This window comes from Orbicella faveolata, unplaced genomic scaffold (assembly GCF_042242905.1).
Source record: "Orbicella faveolata isolate gen_17 unplaced genomic scaffold, um_ofav_v1 contig_14, whole genome shotgun sequence".
Lineage (NCBI taxonomy): Eukaryota > Metazoa > Cnidaria > Anthozoa > Scleractinia > Merulinidae > Orbicella > Orbicella faveolata.
In genome coordinates, this window is record NW_028301541.1 from 19,630,253 (window position 1) to 19,638,145 (window position 7,893).

Consider the following 7,893-nt stretch of genomic DNA (forward strand, 5'->3'; position numbering starts at 1 on the left):
AGAAGCTGGAACCTCGGTTCTTAGTTAAATTCCGTCCGGATTTCTCAGTTATCAGTTGAAATTCCTGCCCATTTCTCAGCTGTCAGTAAACCTCGAGGATTTCATATCTCAGCTGTGATGTTAAAAAACGCGTTATTTGTCAGCTGACAGTTAACATTTTGACAAATTCTCTGCTATCACTAGTTAAAAAGCTAACTGTAAACCTTACTGGGTCTTTCTCATGCAATATGCTTATTTCAGTCTTGGTCGAGTGGTTAGGGTTATACTTGATCATGAAATCCGCAGGTTGCGGGTTAAAGTCCCGTTCTAATCACTAAGCTGGAGTTGCTTCTCGGTAGACCCTAGTTCAAGTCCTGGTCTGCTTCCCGCTAGTTAGTTTAGTTGAATTATTTCTTTCTTTTAGTTTAAGTGACATGCCTGGGAACTAACAAGTCGTAACTAAGCGCATCGACCACTATAAACATTCAACATTTTTAACAGTCTTCTGTTTCGATTTAATTTATGAAAATACTTGCAAAGGCTAGACGCTCTGCAGGAAACTTCTTCAGAAATGTAACAACAGCAAATGTACAAGGTTTTTCTGACTATAATTTAGTTTAAAATCCCACTTTTCTCATTGACAAGTACTAAGGGTCAATATTTTTTATGTACAATATTTACAAGTTTAACAGCACGTCTAGCTGGGAAAACATAAGGTTTATCAGATAAGCCATACTTTGGCAGTCCATTACTTGTTTTTCGTCGCAGGGAAGATTTGTAACAATTGCTAACATCATCTTAAAGTCCCGTACTAAAGGATTACCTCACGAATTAAAGTTTTACTTACTTTTTTTTGAGTCCAACACTCAGCTGTACACTACGGTATTCGATGAAGTTTCAAATGGCGGTTCACTAAAAGAACAGTTGTAACCTACACGCAGTTGTTCTAGAAAAATCATCAGAAAGACTTAATCGTAATATTTCTACCGAGGCATTTTGTTTAGACAGAAGAGGAGCAAGAGTCAATCCTCGATAAAAATGTTTGTTCAACTTAGCTCTTGCACTAAAACTGTCCGATGACGTCATGGCATATTTTCCTTCTTACGCGATTAGTCGCTGTCGTCCTGGTCATTCTTGCCAACACCTTACAGACGAAATAAACAACAACAATAAAAATTGCGATTCATTACTCTTCACTTAATTTCATGGCACTCTCGTGATCGACAGAACTAGTTACCAGTTGTATAATAAATACATCAGCCGCAGACGAAATAAACAACAACAACAGAAGTTGCGTTCCATAACTTTTCACTTAATTTCATGGTCTACCGCTCTCATGATCGACAGAGCCAATCATCGGTTGGAAAATAAATACATCAGCCGCACAAGATCAAACGACAAACGTTAAGGAAATAATTAGATATAGAAACCTAACCCTCTTATAACTGAAAATAAAACATTGATCAATAACATGTATAGAAAATTGTTGTGAGTTAATGCCATGACCCCTTTTCTAGAAACAGAAAGGCACGTATTTTCATGGAATCTTACCTTACTTTCCAAAATTAAATGTCACGTCATCTCCAATCAGTATAAAAGGTGCCCACTGGTTCACGTCATAGCCCTCACTTCTCATCCACTTCATGGCCTCATGTAGAGATTCACCAGCATTTTCCCCAGCAGCAAGGTGACTGTAGAATTGACTCATCAACTGCTCTGTTGCCTTGTCATCCAGGGCCCACAGTGACACCAACACTGAGCGTGCACCAGATCCTAAGAATGCTCGGGCAATTCCAACAGCTCCCTCGGCTTTTGTCAGTCCTCGAGCACTGTGGCAACAGCTAAGGACTACCAGTTTAGCTCGCAGTTGAGCTTTTGAAATGTCAGACATTGTCAACAAGTACAGGCCTTCTTGAGGTACCGCGTTAGGAATACGAAAAGATGGTGCAAGGGCAATTTCTCCTCTTTCTGCATCACCGTGTGCGGCGATATGAATCAGGGCCACTGAATTCATTGCTTGAAGTACTGCTAGCTTAGTCGCTTGCTGTCCTAGCAACGGCTCGACACCGAGCTTTTCTCCTATGATCCTCGCTTCGTTTTCTGCACAAGGTAATCGAGAGATTTTCGTGAGGCGTCCCTTAAAGTGCACCTCACCAACATCAGGATTTCCCACGATCAGTGCACCAGTCTGACAGCGATAGTCTATTGGACTTTCATTAATGAGTTTGAGGGTTGTTAAAGAAGGGACAATACGGATCCTGAAGGTCTCAGATAAGTACTTTCCGCTTTCATCAGTTAAGGCGGCAAATGGAATTTGGTATAAAGCACGATCAGGAAGAATGACAATTTCAGGGCCCTCAAGGAACTTCATGACAGGAGCAATGATAAGCTTGTAACAGATAGGAAGGTTCATTTTGGGTCCTTGGTTGTCTTTACTTTCCTTTCCAATTCGCCAACCTTCATGGCTGTCGTCCTCGCATGATTTGGATTCTGGCTGGAAACCATGTAGAGAACGGTCTTCGCAAAGCTCCTCTGGTAAAATGCCAAAGCTTCTGAAGTCAAAAAACTTTTCCAAATGCTGACTTATTCCTTCCCGAGCTAGTAGGTCTTTTCCTTTAATCACCTGGAAATTTGTGACTCCGCTTCCTTTAAGAATCCACAGATGTATGCTGCAACAACAATATGAGACGTACAGACAGGTGCCGTTACATTCTTTGGCCACGCTGTCCTCAATACCAGCCCATGTTCGAGGATTAGCAGAGATTTTATTCTCCACAGAATACCGAGCTGACATTAAATCTGCCAAAGCCCTAGCTCTTGAAAGCTCTGAAACATACAGAGCTTCATTAGGATTTCCGGTTTCACAGAGTAAAGAGCTGAATTGCCAGTACGAAGCAATATTGCAATCCGAAAAAGATATCTTAAATTGATCGTGGTCGCAGACAGAGTCGCGCATCTTCTCGCATTTTTCAATACAAGAAAGGAAATACGAGATAGCTTCCTGGAACTTTCCATCTCTCATTCTAAGTTGTGCCATCATTTCGAGCGATCTGAACTGTCCATTGATATCTCCAATCTCTTCAAACAATGTAAGTCCCTTCTTGATATATCCTTCAGCTCTAACATATTCAGCCTGTTTGTAAAAGAAAGCTCCAAGCTTCAAGCAACCGTCTGCTTCTAGTTTCCGATTTCCAAGTTCTTTGCTTATCGCAAGTGAGAAGTGCTTTCTTGTTATATTCGTTAGACCTGCCATACTTTCCAAGCCTGCAAAATATACTTCCCAGATTTGAGTAAGAGACAGCTAGTTTACATCTGCCACCAATTTTTCTGCTCACTGCCATTGATTTTTCCAAGTAGCCTGAAGCTTTCTCATATTCGCCAACTGCGTCATACATAGTTCCAAGGTTTACGTAAGAGGTAGTTTCTCCCTCTCTGTCTCCAATTTCTTTCACGATAGCAAGCGATTTCTCGAGATGCTCTCTAGCCTTCTCATATTCACCAACTGATCCATACACAGTTCAGAGATTTTTGTAAGAGGCAGCTTCTCCCTTTCTATCTCCAATTTCTTTCTGGATCGCAAGTGATTTCTCGAAATGCTCTCTAGCCTTCTCATATTCGCCAACTGATCCATACACAGCTCCAAGAATTGCGTAACAGGCAGCTTCTCCATTTCTGTTTCCAATTTCTTTCTGGATCGCAAGTGATTTCTCGAGATGTTCTCTAGCCTTCTCATATTCGCCAACTGATCGATACACAGTTCCAAGATTGGCGTAAGAGGCAGCTTCTCCCTTTCTGTCTCCAATTTCTTTCTGGATCGCAAGTGATTTCTCGAGATGTTCTCTAGCCTTCTCATATTCGCCAACTGATCGATACACAGTTCCAAGATTTGTGTAAGAGGCAGCTTCTCCCTTTCTGTCTCCAATTTCTTTCTGGATCGCAAGTGATTTCTCGAAATGCTCTCTAGCCTTCTCATATTCGCCAACTGATTTATACACAGCTCCAAGAATTGCGTAACAGGCAGCTTCTCCATTTCTGTTTCCAATTTCTTTCTGGATCGCAAGTGATTTCTCGAGATGTTCTCTAGCCTTCTCATATTCGCCAACTGATTCATACACAGCTCCAAGAATTGCGTAACAGGCAGCTTCTCCCTTTCTGTCTCCAATTTCTTTCTGGATCGCAAGTGATTTCTCCAGATGTTCGCTAGCCTTCTCGTATTCGCCAACTGATTCATACACAGTTCCAAGATTTGCGTAAGAGGCAGCTTCTCCCTTTCTGTCTCCAATTTCTTTCTGGATTGCAAGTGATTTCTCGAAATGTTCTCTAGCCTTCTCATATTCGCCAACTGATTTATACACAGTTCCAAGATTTCCGTAAGAGGCAGCTTGTCCCTTTCTGTCTCCAATTTCTTTCTGGATCGCAAGTGATTTCTCGAGATGTTCTCCAGCCTTCTCATATTCGCCAACTGATTGATACACAATTCCAAGATTTGTGTAAGAAGCAGCTTCTCCATTTCTGTCTCCAATTTCTTTCTGGATCACAAGTGATTTCTCGAGATGTTCTCTAGCCTTCTCATATTCGCCAACTGATCGATACACTGTTCCAAGATTTGCGTAAGAGGCAGCTTCTCCATTTCTATCTCCAATTTCTTTCTGGATCGCAAGTGACTTCTCGAGATGTTCTCTGGCCCTCTCATATTCGGCAACTGATCGATACACAGTTCCAAGATTTGCGTAAGAGGCAGCTTCTCCTATTTTGTCTCCAATTTCTTTCTGGATCGCAAGTGATTTCTTGAGATGTTCTCTAGCCTTCTCATATTCGCCAACTGATTGATACACAATTCCAAGATTTACGTAAGAGGCAGCTTCTCCATTTCTGTTTCCAATTCCTTTCTGGATCGCAAGTGATTTCTCAAGATGTTCTCTAGCCTTCTCATATTCGCTAACTAATTGATACACAGTTCCTAGGTTTGCGTAAGAGGCAGCTTCTCCCTTTCTGTCTCCAATTTCTTTCTGGATCGCAAGTGATTTCGCGAGATGCTCTCTAGCCTTGTCATATTTGCCAACAGATCGATACACCACTCCAAGGTTCCCGAAAGAGTTAGCTTTTCCCCTTCGTTGACCTACTTCTCTACTGATTAGAAGCGCCTTTTTAGATATTTGTTTTGCTTGTGTGTATTTACGTTGACGGAGATACGTTCTGGCAAGATTTATGCTTAGCTTACATTCTTCGAGTCTTTCTCCACTTTCACGGGGAATTTGGAGAATTTTTTCTTCCCATTTTATGGCGTTTGAGTTATCGTTGATAATACTACAGGCCTTCCACATACTAAAATAGATCCATTTGTAAAATAATTTACTTATTTTCTTGTCTTTCAATTCTGCTGTGTCTTTGAGAATGAGCAAGCATTCCTTGCATAATTCGATGGCTTTTAGAAATCGATTGGTGTTGAGAAGGAGGTCAGCAACAATGAGGCCGATAGAGATGACTTGTATAATTTCGTCTGCGTTGTTCATGTCAAACACTTCGGTCAGAATATAACAGAGAATAGAAGTGTACACATACTTGAAAACAAGTCCGTTTATCCAGTTGTTGTTATGATTGTAATAGGAACCTCTGTTACTTCACTAAAACACTTATATGCTGAAGAAATATTTGCCTCTGTTAGTTAGCACAAAAGTCATCAGCTTGAGTTAATTCATCGCACAAATCTCGCCACATATTTTAGATGAAGTTTTTTAAAAAACAAACGGACAATGTTAACGGAGAATTTGTTCATGAAATCCATTTCACTCTGCTTTGATTACAACACGACTTTGTTATTTTGACTGGGGTGTTCTTAATACACAACAATTAATTTCATTAATTGAATTGGGCGGAGAAAAACGAAAATGGAAAGCCGTTTTCAACAATGAAGGGAGCTTGAGCAAACCACGACGACGACGGTAACGATAACGTCACCAAACAAAAGGTTTAATGAGAAGAACAATAGCTGTGCAAGTGCATTATAAATCTTTGTTCATTTCTTTGTCGTCCTTCTGCAAAACAAGAACGTGAAATGACCAAATTCTGCGTAGTTTGAAAAAAGGGAACGACGACGGCTAATTTTTCGTATTTCCATTTGGAATTGAATGCTGCCATAGCAAATTCAGCCTGAGCACGATTCTGAAGCCATTGACGTACTGAGCAGATCTAGACAATTGCAAATTTCACAAATAAAATATAAATTCATTTATGACTAGGCGTAGTCCTCGGCGTGGCCGTCGTCTTCTGCTCAAGCTCCCTTATGATTGCTAATCCAGGTATGCGCATAATTAAGCATTGAACAATCTATTATCACGTACATTTCTTCTACCTTCAACATAGAGACAATAACCAGCTTAAGGTGCCATTAACCCCAAAAAATTTTTCCCTTAATAAAATCTACTAGTTTCCCTGATTACTTCAGCGAAAACATTATCTCGATTGATAAAATCCCTGCGTTTCTACAGGCGTCTGAACAGGTAATTGCTATGTTCACGACCGCGCAAAGTGGGATCTGGGTCGGGCTACTAGTGACGTCATTTCGGGAACCGGACTAAAACACTCGAGAGACTTTTGACTGAGCTTCGAGGGCTGTCAAAACATTTTTGGGTTATTTGTGATTCACATTTTATCAAAACTGGACAAGATTTATAGGTGAAAGAACTGTATCATCTAGCATTACAATTCAGAGTATAGCCACGACTTGGACGGCTGCGATGTATATATATTTTTTTCCATTTCGAAGTGCGGCCGGGTCGACAGTCGAGATCGCCGCGTTGTAATTTAGGCCAGGATCGACAATTTGCCGGTCCATTTGGTTTATAAAGGCACAAATAACGGCTGAAGAGTTAACTCACAGCTCTTAAAGAGTTATAAAGATATCGGCAATGGACACGCAGAGTTGGTAACTTCACTTTAGGGAACTTACAGATTTCGGAGTGGCAAAACATTTTTGGATTCCAACATTAATTTTCCCCGAAATACAAGCTTAAAATGCGATGGAGTCAAAGTCTACTCCTGCCTACTTGTCCAGATCAGTGATTTAAAATAGTTTTAACATAAAAGATAAGCAGAAATGTCGACAATCAATATCGGTAGGTGAGGTAACTTTTCGCGTTGTTATAGTCGACCGACCGTAGTATAGTCAATTACTGCGTACGAACACAAACATCGCAAACAATACAAATTTGCATATTTCGTACTAGTAAGTCATAGAAAATCCTTCGCCAAGATCTTGAAGAGAGTTCCAGTATAGTATCAGTTAAATGAATACATTTCTAATCACTGTTATTTTGAAAAGTCTATTTTACGTACGCTAATAACCTGGGGGTTCTCGACTTATTACAAGTTTGCGTTTCAGTTGACTGACATGCGAATTCCTTTTTCAGGACGACAATCTCTGTCGGTAGCTATAGAGTGGACCTTGCATTCTGCAACGCTTTTGACACACACTATCGCACGTTCGTAGTCTTCCTCAGAAACAAAATATTGTTATTCCCGAAATGACGTCAGAAGCCAACTCGTCCCATTTTCCCCCATTCCTTGGTCTTGAACATGGAAAAGGACAATTTTACAGACTTTGAAAATTCGTACAAAATTAACTAAAATAGCTACAACGATAATTTTTTCGCAGTAGTGATCAGCCGAAAAAGGAAATTTATATTAGCTAAAAAACAATTTGGGGGTTATAGGCACTTTAAGCAAACCACGACGAAGACGGCAACGATAATTCCACGAGACAACGGGTTAAAAGTCCAAAAAAATAGATGTGCAGGTGCATTATAAATCTTTGAACATTTCCTTGCCGTCCACTGCAAAACAACAACGTGAAATGACCAAGTTCTGCGTAGTCTGAGGAACGCGAACGACGACGACTAATTTTTCCTATTTGCA

The 7,893-nt window shown here is 40.5% G+C and overlaps 1 pseudogene across 1 annotated transcript; it reads right to left on the reverse strand.

The window, feature by feature from the left end:
- Positions 1–816: 816 nt before the first annotated feature.
- Positions 817–5,991, reverse strand: LOC110054277 (uncharacterized; annotated as a pseudogene). The gene is made up of 2 exons (XR_016206464.1): positions 1,531–5,991; positions 817–1,123 (listed from the first exon to the last, which is right to left on the reverse strand). The product of XR_016206464.1 is annotated as an uncharacterized LOC110054277 (transcript).
- Positions 5,992–7,893: the final 1,902 nt, after the last annotated feature.